The 12,622-nt window shown below is 56.8% G+C and overlaps 1 long non-coding RNA gene across 1 annotated transcript; it reads right to left on the bottom strand.

The window, feature by feature from the left end:
- Positions 1-3,582: 3,582 nt before the first annotated feature.
- LOC106723737 lies at positions 3,583-12,002 on the bottom strand. The gene is made up of 3 exons (XR_001359450.1): positions 11,993-12,002; positions 9,178-9,223; positions 3,583-3,615 (listed from the first exon to the last, which is right to left on the bottom strand). It is a non-coding gene; the product is annotated as an uncharacterized LOC106723737 (long non-coding RNA).
- Between the last annotated feature and the right edge of the window lie 620 nt (positions 12,003-12,622).

The raw sequence follows: 12,622 nt of genomic DNA, 5'->3' as shown, positions 1-12,622 counted from the left end.
CCCCACTTCCCCTGGAGATGCTCAGAAGACACTGGGTCAGGGCTGGCAAAGGTAGCCGGTGGGCAGACGCCATCCCCCAGGAGCCAGCAGGCCCTGCCTTGCCACCCCCCATCTGTGGCTCCGCGGCAGCAAAGCTAAGGGGACCACGGTGGTGTCCAGGGCTCCGGTTCCCACCCTGGTCTTGCCTTGGCCTCTGGTAGCCTCGGTTTTCCCCTCTGTAAACAGGGTACCTGCTGTGCCCACAAAGAGGGTGAATGGGAGGCTTGTTTTGTGTTTTTTTAAAATACATTTTCATTGATTTTTAGAGAGAGAGAGAAACACCAATGAGAGAGAAACATCAACATCGATCGGCTGCCTCCTGTACGCCCCTTGATGGGGATCAAGCCCGCAACCCAGGCATGTGCTCTGACTGGGGATCGAACCGGTGACCTCCTGGTGCATAGGTCAGTGCTCAAGCCCTGAGCCACGCCAGCCTGGCGGGAGGCCTGGATTTGAGATCACCTAGCAGGGGCCATGGCACTATAGCCTGAGCCTTGCGGTCTTGCTGTGTCGATGCAGGCGGGGTCTTCAGGGTGGAGTCTGGCCGGCGTCCTTGAAGCTGAGCGCTCGGGGGGCTGGTGTTATTGGCGGGAGGTGACCTGTGGCGCTGAGTGTCCCCTAATGGATTTTCTTACCGCCTCTGTGCGTGCTATTTATTTAGTCATTTGCCCGAGTAAATCTTACAGGCCCGCGGAGAGTTTATTTTTTAATTTTTAATATTCCCAGTACACTCAGGGGTTTATTTCCCACTAGATCTATTCGTTTAATTTAGTGGAGGACAGACTTTGTACTTAACCCAGAATTGCTTTGACATTATGGAGAATTAAGAGGCTGGAGCCAGACGGATCGGAGCGGATCGATCTGTTTGAGAGAAGCCTCTGTCATTTCCCCGCCTGCTGTCTTCACCTTCATGGTGAGGATGGAGATTGGAATACGGGCTGGCTAAGCCCAACCCGTGTGGCTCAGCGGGTGAGCGTCGACCTATGAACCAGAAGGTCACGGGTTCGATTCCCGGTCAGGACACATGCCTGGGTTGCGGGCTCAATCCCCAGTAGGAGGTGTGCAGGAGGCAGCTAGCTGATCAGTGATTCTCATCATTGATGTTTCTCTCCCTCTCCCGCTCCCTTCCTCTCTGAAATTAATAAAATGTATTTTTTAAAAAGAAAGAAAGAAAATGGGCTGGCTGAGAACGACAGAGCGTGGCCGGAGGGTCAGGGTTCTCGCTCCCGTGTTCCCCTGGGACCCCCGGAGAGGTCTCCCCTTGACGAGATGGCGGTGGAGGTCCCAGGGCAGGTGCTGTGGGGGCAGAGGTGTCTGTAAGCAGCCGGCCAGCCTCTGAAGTGTTGCTTCATGGGCCAGGGCACCAGGATGGGTGCAGAGCGCTGGGCCCTGGCACTGCGAGTTCGGGCAGCACCCGGTGGTCCACGCCTGGGGCCCTTGGTGGATTTCTCCAGCACACCAGGCTGAGCCTCAGCGCCCCGTCAGAGGGCCCCGCTTCCCCTGGGGCCACAGCGGGCGCAGTGTGGAGGGGACGGGACAGGCTCGGGCTCCGGCCTTAGCATCCTCTCTGGCTGCGGAGCCCCAAGTGCCTGGGAGGCCCCGGAGATCAGCGCGTCTCTCCCGATGGGCTCCCCTGGCACGTGCACTACCTGGGGGTCCAGGAGGGACAGGGTCGCCGTGCGGGGTTTTGACCGCTGCCTGAGCAGGCCGGGCCCTGGCGTCGAGGCCCCGCCTCTCGGTGCCGATGTCCGGTCCTGGGAGAGGCTGCCTGGCGTTGGCGTTTCCGTGACCTTCACGCCTCACTTGCCCCTTTGGGGCTCCTCCTGCCGCTGGACTGGCAGCTGCCAGCGTGCTCGGCTTGTGAAATGTCAGTGGTTTCATATCAACCCTGGGGTTTTATGGCCTCTACCCGCCCTTTTCCAATGGGATTTGGTCCAATCAAGGCCGAGTGATGGCAGATTCCTGTTCCAGTCGAAGTTGATGGAAGGTCACTGTGCCCGGGGAGCCAGGGGTGACCATGGCTTTGCACACAAGTGATTACCTGGTTCCCCCACCCCGGGCCCTGGAGCCAGGCCCTGCCTCCCCCAGGACGGCAGTTCCAGGTGGGTGTGGGCGCTGACTGGAGCCCGCTGGTTGGGGGCTTAAGCCGGGCAGTCGCCAGCCACAAAGTGCCCTGGTTTTGTTTGCAAAATGTCTTTGATGCTTCGGACCTAAGGTAATTTTTCACAGAAATGTTTCAAAAATGGTTTCAAAATGTCATTTTTCCATTCCCAAAGAAAAGAAAGAAAGAAGCCCGTTGAATGGGAGTCTGTGCTGGGAAGAGGCCCCAAGGTTCGGAGAGCCCAGGAGGCAGGCACGCCTGGCCGGGCCCCCGTCCTCTGTGGTTCGGCCCCTGCCCTCCCCAGAGAGCCAGCACCCGTCCTGCCGGTTCGGGCCCAGGGCTCCGAGGGTGGAGAGGGGGGCATGAGGCTTTGTCTCGTTTCGATCTCGCTTGTTGGCTTTTAAAGACGTGATGTGCAGGGACTCAGCCCCGCTGGGCAAGCCTCCAAGGCCCCTGCTGTCGGGGGGCTGCGTGGGTACGCTGTGGCAGTGTGGGAGCTCCCTGGGGGGCCCTGGGAAGACTGGGCGAGGTAGGAGGGGCCTGGGGTGTAGCCGTGGCTTCCAGAGCCCTCCCAGCCGGGTGTGGCTGGAGGGAGGCCAGGTGGCCAGGTGAGGGTGGCAGCTTTGGGAGGTGACAGAGCTGGGGACGCTTCATGGGAAGAAGGACAATGGCAGGGTGCACCTGATACACCTGAGGGGCTTCCCAGGGGAAGCTGCCTCCCACGCTCGCTGCTGTCTCTGGGCCCGGGAGGGACCTGGAGGAAGGCTGCCTAGTCCCGCCCCGCTGTGCCAACCCTGCCTCTTGCTTGTGCGTGTTGTCTCCTGAAGGACGGTCTGGGGTGGGCACCTGCTCACACCGGCCCCCGTCTCCTCCCCCTGGCGGGCCAGCCTTCCAGGGGAGCCCGCAAGACATGGGTGGAGTGTGTTTATGTGCGTGTGCGTGTGCAGACAGCACTCCCGGGTGCAGACGCATGCCTGCGTGTGTGTGCACAGACAGCGTGTGCGTGCACGAACAGTGAGTGGCAGCCGGTGTGAGCAGACAGCGGGGGTGTGTGGGAATGTGCGTGTGTGCGTGGACCGTGTGCCTGCACATGGCACGTGTGTGCAGGCTTGAGTGGTCCACACAAAGGCAGGGGGCGGAGGCACCCTGAGCCTCTTACGGGCGAACAGGAAAGGGCAGACTCTGCTCTCTGCCCTCCCCTCCCTCACTTCCTCCCCCTCGCCCTCCTCGCCATCATCACCATTTGTTGCGTGTTCACTGTGTGCCCAGCAGAGCAGACCTGCAGGGACCATTGCTTTTTTTTTTTAAGTTTTTATTTTTTTTTTTTTTTTTTTTTAGAGAGAGAGAGGAAGGGAGAGGGATGGAGACATAGAAACATTGATGAGAGAGGAACATCATCGATCAGCTGCCTCTTGCATGGCCCCCACTGGGGATCAAGCCCGCAACCCGGGCATGTGCCCTGAATGGGAATTGAACTGGTGACCTCCTGGTTCCTGGGCTGACGCTCCATCACTGAGCCCCCGGCGGTGGAACCACGTCTCGAACAGCTGAGTGGACGGAGGCAGGAGCGCGCGGCCTTGAGACGGACTGTCCTCACCCCGTCTGCAGGTGGGAAGTCTGGGCGCTGGCGCAGTTTAGTGACAGAATCACAGGACGCAGCCCTGGCACAGGGGGCCAAGGCGAAGGTGTCCCACCAGCCAGCGGGGCGCCACCCGGGGTCCCCACTCAGTTCCGGGAGCCTGGGACCCCGTCATCTCCCCGTCGGGGTTTCTCCTCTGAGCGGCTCGGGTTGGGGGCCGCGTCGACGCGCCAGTGGTTCGTCAGCACAGACTCAGCTGAGCAACCGGCTAATTATTTCCAAAAATATTGACTCGTCACGGAGAGAAAGCTCTTCTCCATGCCGCCCGTCGGCAGAAAATTGCCTTTGGTATTAACATTTCATCAGCCGCATAATGCGAATGGATGTAAGTGCATAATTAGAAATAATAGCCTGGGAAAACTCACTCTTATTTGTAAAATTGGACTTGTTACATTACAACCAGAGCTAACGGCGTGCCTCTCACTCCTTCGATAGGCCCAAGGCTGGGCCTGCCCTGCTTTGTGGGGTGCCCGGCTGCCTCCGCCGCTCTGTGGGGGGACCCTGGAGAGGGGATGCCCTCTGAGGAGGCGTGGGCATCACCTGTCCCAAAGGGGGCTCTCTCAGTCTATGAACAGGCCACTCAGAAACCTCCTCATAAACATGTCACAGATGACAGTCCCTGAGGACAAGAGTCCGGGTGACAACTTCCTCAGCCCTCGGTCTTTCTGTGTGTGTGTGGTGGGGGGGGAGAAGGGGACACAGTCCCCCTGATCCAGGGATGGGGCGGGAAGACACCGTGAGAGGGATGCTCACAGCCCAGCCTGGGCCTCCCCTGCCTCCCCCTCCACTCCTTCCCCAGGGACACAGTTCCCCTTTTTTCGGGGGGTAGGAAGCTGACCGCTTGTCTCCAGGAACAGCGGGGCCTTGTCCCCTCAGTTGTGCGGGCGCCTGGGCGGCTGGACAATCCCGCTGTGTGCTGGGGAACCAGGGGCCGAAGGAAGCAGCTCGGCTGTGGCCCAAGAGCTGGGGGAGGGAGGAGGGTAATGAGGCTGGAGGCGGGGCCTCTGCTTTCTCTCACAGCCCAGTGGCAGACTGGGCCTGTGCTCTCAGGGTCCCCCCAGGCTCTGAAAGGGGTGCAGAATGGAGGCTGCAGGGAAGTGCCCGCAGGTCCTCTCTCACCTGCCTCCTTCTCCCCAGGAGGTATGAGCTGTGGTCCCCCCCCCCCCGCCCCGCAGCCTCTCCCAGCTCAGGCTCCTGTGGGGTGGGCTCCAGTCGGGGCCTTCTGGTGGCGATTATTGGGCTCCTACACCATCACCTGGGGGGCTGGACACCGGCACAGCCAGGCCAGTCTCTGCTCCCTCTGCCCGGGAGAAGGGCTGGGCAAAGGCCCTGGGGAGACTGGGCAGGGCTCCCAGAGGACGGGCGTGCCATGGGCGTGCTGCTGCAGGAGTGGGCGAGGCACGGGGCACACAGGACACTTGGTTGCTTCTCAGGCCCGAGGGGAAGCCACCATGGGGCGTTATCACTAGACTCAGTTGTCCTGTCTGGACTTGGGCCAGCAGGCCCCTGCTACCAGGTCTGAAAGCTGGAGAGGAGTCGTGGTGACGATGCGACCTGCTGTCTGTAGCCCCTGGAGCAGGATGGGGCCTAGAGTGGGAGGTGGGTTTTGGGTGTTTAACTTCATAGACATTCCAGGAGGAGAGCAGTTGCTCTGTGAGGTGGTGAGCTGCCCGTCCCTGGCAGAGCCCAAGGACAGCTAAGCTCGGAGTCAATCTGGTGGGAGAGTCGACCGTCAGAGCAGAGGGGTCTTGGGGGAAAAGGGGGTGAGGCTGGCGACACCGGGTCTCCCTCGGTGGTCTCGTGCAGCGTGAGTGTGGAAGGACGTCTGTCCTGGAGATCCTGTGGGGCGGGCTCCAGCCGGGCCTTCTGGTGGCGATTATTGGGCTCCTACACCATCACCTGGGGGGCTGGGCACCGGCACAGCCAGACCAGTCTCTGCTCCCTCTGCCCGGGAGAAGGGCTGGGCAAAGGCCCTGGGGAGACTGGGCAGGGCTCCCAGAGGACGGGCGTGCCATGGGCGTGCTGCTGCAGGAGTGGGCGAGGCACGGGGCACACAGGACACTTGGTTGCTTCTCAGGCCCGAGGGGAAGCCACCATGGGGCGTTATCACTAGACTCAGTTGTCCTGTCTGGACTTGGGCCAGCAGGCCCCTGCTACCAGGTCTGAAAGCTGGAGAGGAGTCGTGGTGACGATGCGACCTGCTGTCTGTAGCCCCTGGAGCAGGATGGGGCCTAGAGTGGGAGGTGGGTTTTGGGTGTTTAACTTCATAGACATTCCAGGAGGAGAGCAGTTGCTCTGTGAGGTGGTGAGCTGCCCGTCCCTGGCAGAGCCCAAGGACAGCTAAGCTCGGAGTCAATCTGGTGGGAGAGTCGACCGTCAGAGCAGAGGGGTCTTGGGGGAAAAGGGGGTGAGGCTGGCGACACCGGGTCTCCCTCGGTGGTCTCGTGCAGCGTGAGTGTGGAAGGACGTCTGTCCTGGAGAAAGGAGCGTGCCCCTCAGACCCGGGCCTTGGGGTGCTGGCTCGGGGCAGCGTCGGCCGCAAGCCCTGGCGGGAATGCGCCTGGTGCTTGGTATACTACAGCCTCGGTGACTTCATTCCGGCCCGTCGGGAAGGGACGGGAAGATTTCTTCATTTGCAAAGATGAAATGAACAGATGTCTTTTCGAGCTATTAATAGGCGGTCGGGGGAACAATGAGCCTTATTTTGAAAGGAGCCTCGGCCTGCAGCGGCCGTGTCCATTTGAATGTTCCGTGTTTGAACATGTCCTGTGCTTGGCGGTGGAGCGTCATTGGCAGTGAGTGGCTGAGTCCCTTGGATACTGTATCCAGGCCCTGAGACGCTGGGTCCAAATCAGCAGTTCCCAGCCCTGTCTTACCACGCCCCACCTAAGCATCTCTAACATCCTGGTGCCCCTGTGACATAGAATTCTCATTATTCACAAAGTGAACTCCTATTCACACGGAGGAAGCCTAAAAGGCCATTCACTTGGACTAAACAAGCTTCCAAAGAGCATGAAAGAGAAAAATAAAAGAATAAAAGGACAGTGGAAGTTCTGAGGAAGAAATCACTAAGAAATTGTTAAAAAACAATAATATGAAGTGATAGGAAAAAATAGCAAATAAAGTTTCAAAACATAGAGAACTGAAATGCATACATGTGTCACAATATATATTTATAGGCTGCATATGAGGCCCCTAGAACCATAAGAAATGCAAAATTCACTGTTAATAACTCATTCTCGGATTGCCCCCCTTAAACATCAAATTTCCCCCCTGTGGGCATGTGCCCCACGCTGGGAACCACTGGTCTAAATGTAAGCCCTCCCCCCTAAACCTCCCGGCAAGGGCCTCAGAACACGCCAGGCTTCTGAAAAATGGGTACAGCACGGAGTGACGTGCAGAGACGGGGCCGTGGGAGGCACCCGGTGTGTACAGCCCGGCCGGGCAGTCTCCGTTCTTCCGTGTGGAAGTCTGGGCTTGCGCTTTTGGGCAAATGCATCCAAACCGCCCGGGCAGCTCTTAGCAGCATTGTGCACAGGCACCTTTGCTGAAAGTGGAGTGTCGATCACCCTGTGTGTGTGTGTGTGTGTGTGTGTGGGCTTTGATCTCAATCTCAATTTGAATTAATCCCACTCAGCTCATTACCAATAACACTGAGGCGGGAAGCAGCTTTCCTGTAGGAAAAAGACGTCTCCAGCATCTGTGGCCATGCCTTCTCCTGGAGAAAGTTCATTCCTCTGCCTGCCTGCCTGATCACCCCCTAGCCACTCCCCTGCCAGTCTGATCAAAACCTAACTGCTCCCCTGCTGGCCCGATTGCCACTAACTGCCCTCCTTTGCAGGCCTGGCCGCCCCTAATTGCCCTCCCCTTCTGGCCATCTTGTGTCCACATGGGGGCGGCCATCTTTGTGTTGGAGTGATGGTCAATTTGCATATTACTTCTTTATTAGCTAGGATAGTGGTCTGTAGTCAGTTTGTTACTCTTATGTTTTGTCAGATTTGGAATCAAGGTAATATGGGCACAAAATGAGTGGGAAAATATTCATTTTTTAAAAATTCTGGAATAAGGTTATTATTTCTCCCTTAAGTGTTTGCACAGCATATAGTTGGGCCCCCCACCCCAACACTCAACTCCAAACTAACAATCTCTGTGTTTTACTTGGTATGTCTAGATCATTTACATTTAATAAAATTATTAACATGTTTGGATTTGGGTCTAGCATTTTATTGTTTGTTTTCTGTGTGTTCTGTCTACTTTTAGTTCCTCTTTTATTTCCCTTCCTGCTTGTGTAGTCTTTGGATTTTTGGGGTATGTTTCACTTTAATTAATTTATGGAATCTTATTGTAGTGGTTGCTGTAGAATTGATAACCCTTCAAAGTCCTTGGGCAATGGCTTTTGTATTTCGTCCAGAATGTTTAGTTGTGATTGGTGGGGGAGAGAGGCTATCCGGGCTTAGTCAGTCTTGGTTGCTCACATGTTGTCTTTTCAAAAGGGCAGTGTGCTATCTTTTTTTCATCTGTTTTTCTAGACATCTATCTGCTTTATGGTTCTTCTAAAATAACTGCGTTTTGTTGACTTGCGCATCTTTCTTATGCTGGTGTTTGTTTCCTCCCTGAGTGAGATTCTGCAGGGGCTCTGTTGGTGCCCTTACCAAGTGCCTTTGCCCCCCATTTGCCAGCTCAGCATGCCCACCTCCCAGCTCCCGTGGGCTTCACTGTTCAAGGTGTGCCCATGACATGTCCCAGTGACTCCGCTGGGCACTGGAGCCGCCTGCTGGTGCAGACAGCTGGGCGTGCCCACGGTGCACATGCCTCGCCCTCCAGCAGCTCCAGCCGTACCGACTGGTGTGTGAGAGCAGGTCCCACTCCTCTGCCCGAGACGGAACAGACTTCCCCTCCTCACCGTGTCCCCACCTCCTGGCCGGAGTCTTCCGGGCGTCCTTCCTCACCAGCCACATTCCAGTCCTGACCGCAGCTAGTGTTCTACCTTTTACCTTTTTTCTTACTTTTCTTTTCTTTTCAAGTCGTATGACTAACTCATCTATTTTCACCATCGCCCCTTATTTTTTATGTAAGTGAATTTATCAAATACTGTATTGAGTTGATCCCACAATGGATGGTAAGTAGAACTTTGGTTTCATTTAGTCCTAAATGTTTTATTTGGGGGGAAGGATTTCCACTTTGAACACAAGTAATTTAGGAGTGTCATTTTAAAAAATGTTCTATAGTTTTGTCCTAGAGGTCTTCTTTTTTTAAAATATATTTTATTGACTTCAGAGAGGAAGGGAGAGGGGGAGAAAGAGATAGACGCATCAATGATGAGAGAGAATCACTGATTGGCTGCCTCCTGCACGCCCCCTACTGGGGACCCGGGCACATGCCCTGACCAGGAATCGACCCGTGACCTCCTGGTCCATAGGTTGACGCTCAACCACTGAGCCACCCTGGCTGGGCTCCTAGCGGTCTTTTCATTGTCGTTTCCGATATAATTCCACTGGGGCCTGAAAGTGCTACTTGCTGGTGTCCGAGCCTCTGGAATTGTGTTCTCGAGGTGGAGTGGAGTGTAAATACCCCTCATTTTCTGGAAAATAATGCATCCTTTCTGTTGGTCAGCCGCGTGGTTCTTTATATATCTGTGAGCTCAAGCTCGGCACAGAGCGGTACGAAGTTCCGTGTCCGCAGTCACTGTCGTCTGCAGGACAGGTTCTGCTACCGTGAGATCAAATCGGCCGTGATGGTGGATTTGTCGGTTTCTTCTTGTCCTTCCGTCAGTTTTGCTTTGTGTGTTTTGGGGGCCGTGTTGCTGTGAGGTACGTACAGTTCATCACTGTCTGACCTGCTTGGCGAGTCTTTCCTGTCCCAATCACACAGGGTTCCTTATCTCTAGGAAGCCTTTTGTCTCCGTTCCGTTCTGTCTCCACTCGTGTCCCAGCCTGTTCCCTGCTGTGCGGGAATGCCCTTGGCATCTTTCTGTTGTGGCTTTTCCGGTGGAGTGTCTGGTAGCAAACACCCTATCACTGGGTTGAGGACCGACAGTCTGTTAGGCTGTGTCCTCTAATTAGTGACCCAGGGCTGTTTGCGTTTATGATGCTGTTGATAGGATGGGTCTCTTTGGACTTACATTTCTGATCTTATTCTGTAGATTCCCTTTGCCTCAGTGTTTCCTTTCTCTCCAACTCCCTTTCTGCTCACATTCGATCACTAAGGCTTGTATCACTTTCCTCTCTTGATTGGGAAGTGTGGATTGTGTTTGTTTCCGTTTGGCATGCTCAGCCATTTTTCAGTGTGGGGAAATTGCTTGTATTCCATCTTTGTATAAATTTTGTTCCGTCTGCTGGACTTCCTTCTTCGGCAACACCAAGCATTCCTAAGATAAACTGTCTTTTTGATAGTCAGTGTCTTGCGAATGGTTTCGATTTCTTTTCTATACACACGCATTGTTATGACCCCAGCTAAGCCTTTTCTCTCAGTCAGTAATCAGATTGCCAACAGGTCCATTCTGTTCTCTGTAATGATGCTTTTGGGAGCTCTCATTTTCCCCCTCAACGTTTCCAATCTCCTTTTCTATGTTAATCCTCATCCAGGGATATTTTTCCCATTGGTTTTTAGAGAGAGTGGAAGGGAGGGGAAGAGAGAGAGAGATACAGTCAGAGAGACAGACAGGTAGACATTGATGTGAGAGAAACATATTGATTGGTTGCCTCCTGCATGCGCCCCAACTGGGGCCAGGGATCCAACCTGCAACCCAGGTACATGCCCTGGACCTGGAATCAAACCTGCGACCCTTCGGTGCACAGACTGATGCTCTAACCACTGAACACTCGAGCCAGGGCTAAGGTACATGCGTCCTAACTGTGTTTCTGGGGCACGTGGCTTTGTCATTGCTACGGGGCGGCTGATGGATCATGATGTTTGAGAGCCCGCTCTGGGCCAGGCACCGTGCTGTGCGCCTGACAGTGACCGTGCCATCGAATCCTCCCACACCCAGTCTCCACTTGCTTCCAGGTGAGAGATGGGGGTGCAGGAGGTAGCGGGAAGGTAACTGCCAGTGAGTGCCGGGCAAGAGCGACCAGCTCTGTGCCTCCAGCCCGCGCTCTCACCAGCCCGTGTCCCCGCTCCCGCCCTCGCTCGCTCTGTGATGCCCGGCGTGCGCTCTGCCCCTGCCCAGCATTTTCACGTGTGTCGGGCTGGTTCACTGGCAGGACCGGCGCCCTGGAGTCTGAGAGCCCCCCGGGCAGGGCCCCGGCCCTGTGACTGGCAGAGGGGCCAGGAGGCGGCGTCTGTCCCGTGGACCCTGCAGATCAATGTAACGCTCCCTCCCCGCGCCGGGCGCGCTTTGTGGAGTTCGTTCCGTGTTTGCATTGAACCATAACAAGGGCTGTGCTTGATTTTCAGCAAATATTGACCGAGGCCCCGAGGGCCCTGGAGCCCAGTGAGAGGCTGCGTCGCTAATCGTCGGCTGTGTGGGCAGTTTCTCACGGGGGGACCCATGCCGGGTTCTGATGGTCACCTGCGTGTGCTGGACCTTCTCCCGTGGGAAGGACATCATGCCCTGAACTGTCCGTCCGGCGAGGGCTCAGCACACCCTCTCCTCATTGCCTGGGGTGGGGCAGCCTGGGTGCGCCTCCGTTTTACACAGAAGGAAGCCAGGGTTCAGTGGGTGAGCCTCGTGGGCAGTCAGAGCCAGGCCCGCTGGCCTCTACACGCTGGTCTCAGGGTCGCTGCCTCCTGACTGACTGAGCCGATAGCTTGAGGGTGAGAGGATCCCAGCCCGGGCACCGGCCTGCCCTCAGTGGGGGAGGGATCTGGGTGAAGCACGTCGCTGGGGTCCCCTGTGGGCCAGCATGACAAGCGGAGGGCTTCGATGTTGGAGGGGGGTGGCAGGGGAGGCTGCCACCTGTTGGTCCGCACCCTGGCAGGGGCCTCGACACGTCCGGCAGGCCAGCCCCCCTGGGACTTGGGTGTGACACCAGGAGATGCGATGGTGCCTGTGCTAAGCCGATGGAAGGCCACCCCTCGGCCACGTGGGAGATGCAGTGCAGACTGCGCTCCTATACAAGGCTCCCTCCACAAGCTGGCACGGGTCTCAGTAACGACCATGTGTCCCAGGGTTGGGCTGTAACACACCTGTGCATGGCGGCCGAGGGGCTGGGTGGGAGACCCTGTATCCATAACACACCTGTGCATGGCGGCCGAGGGGCTGGGTGGGAGACCCTGCAGAGCTGGGGCCTTCTCCTCTGGACCATGTGGTGCTGGGGTGCCTCCACGCCGTCCTGTCTGGCCACGGCCAGCACATCGTGGGCTTCTCTTTGGAGAGCCTGGGTGCCGAGAGGGCCATCCAGGTCGCGGCTCGATTGGGCAGCAGCTCTGCGTGCTGGTTGGATTCACTGTGCGCCACGTTCACTGTGCTCTGATGGCAGGCGGCTGAACTGTGATTGACTCCCCGCCACGTCACTCCTGCCCCGTGAGGAGCGGCCTCGTTAATCCCGGTCTGCAGGGGGCTGGCGCCTTGTCAAACCCCCGCCCCCAACCATCTTGCTCTCCTTTCAGCTGCTCTTGGCTTATAATCAAATATGAAATTCACACATTTTTTAATAAGTCCTTGGCTGTTTTGCCACTGAAAGATTCATGGCGTTACGCAGTCCCCTTAAATAATGTTTATTCATTAGACATTTCTCCTTGCCCGTGGGGTGCTGTCTGCTCTCACTGACAAGCTGAGCACTGTCTGGGGGGCTGGGGCCGGGCCGGGCCATCTGGGCGGTGGAGGCGGGTCTTCTCCGTGGCAGTGAGCGCTGGGCACCGCTTCTCCCCTCGGTGTCTCCCTGGGGCCGTCTCTGCCACGC

Source organism: Myotis brandtii, unplaced genomic scaffold (assembly GCF_000412655.1).
Source record: "Myotis brandtii unplaced genomic scaffold, ASM41265v1 scaffold633, whole genome shotgun sequence".
Lineage (NCBI taxonomy): Eukaryota > Metazoa > Chordata > Mammalia > Chiroptera > Vespertilionidae > Myotis > Myotis brandtii.
Note: the sequence above shows the minus strand (reverse complement) of the source record. Positions and strands in the feature narration are given on the sequence as shown.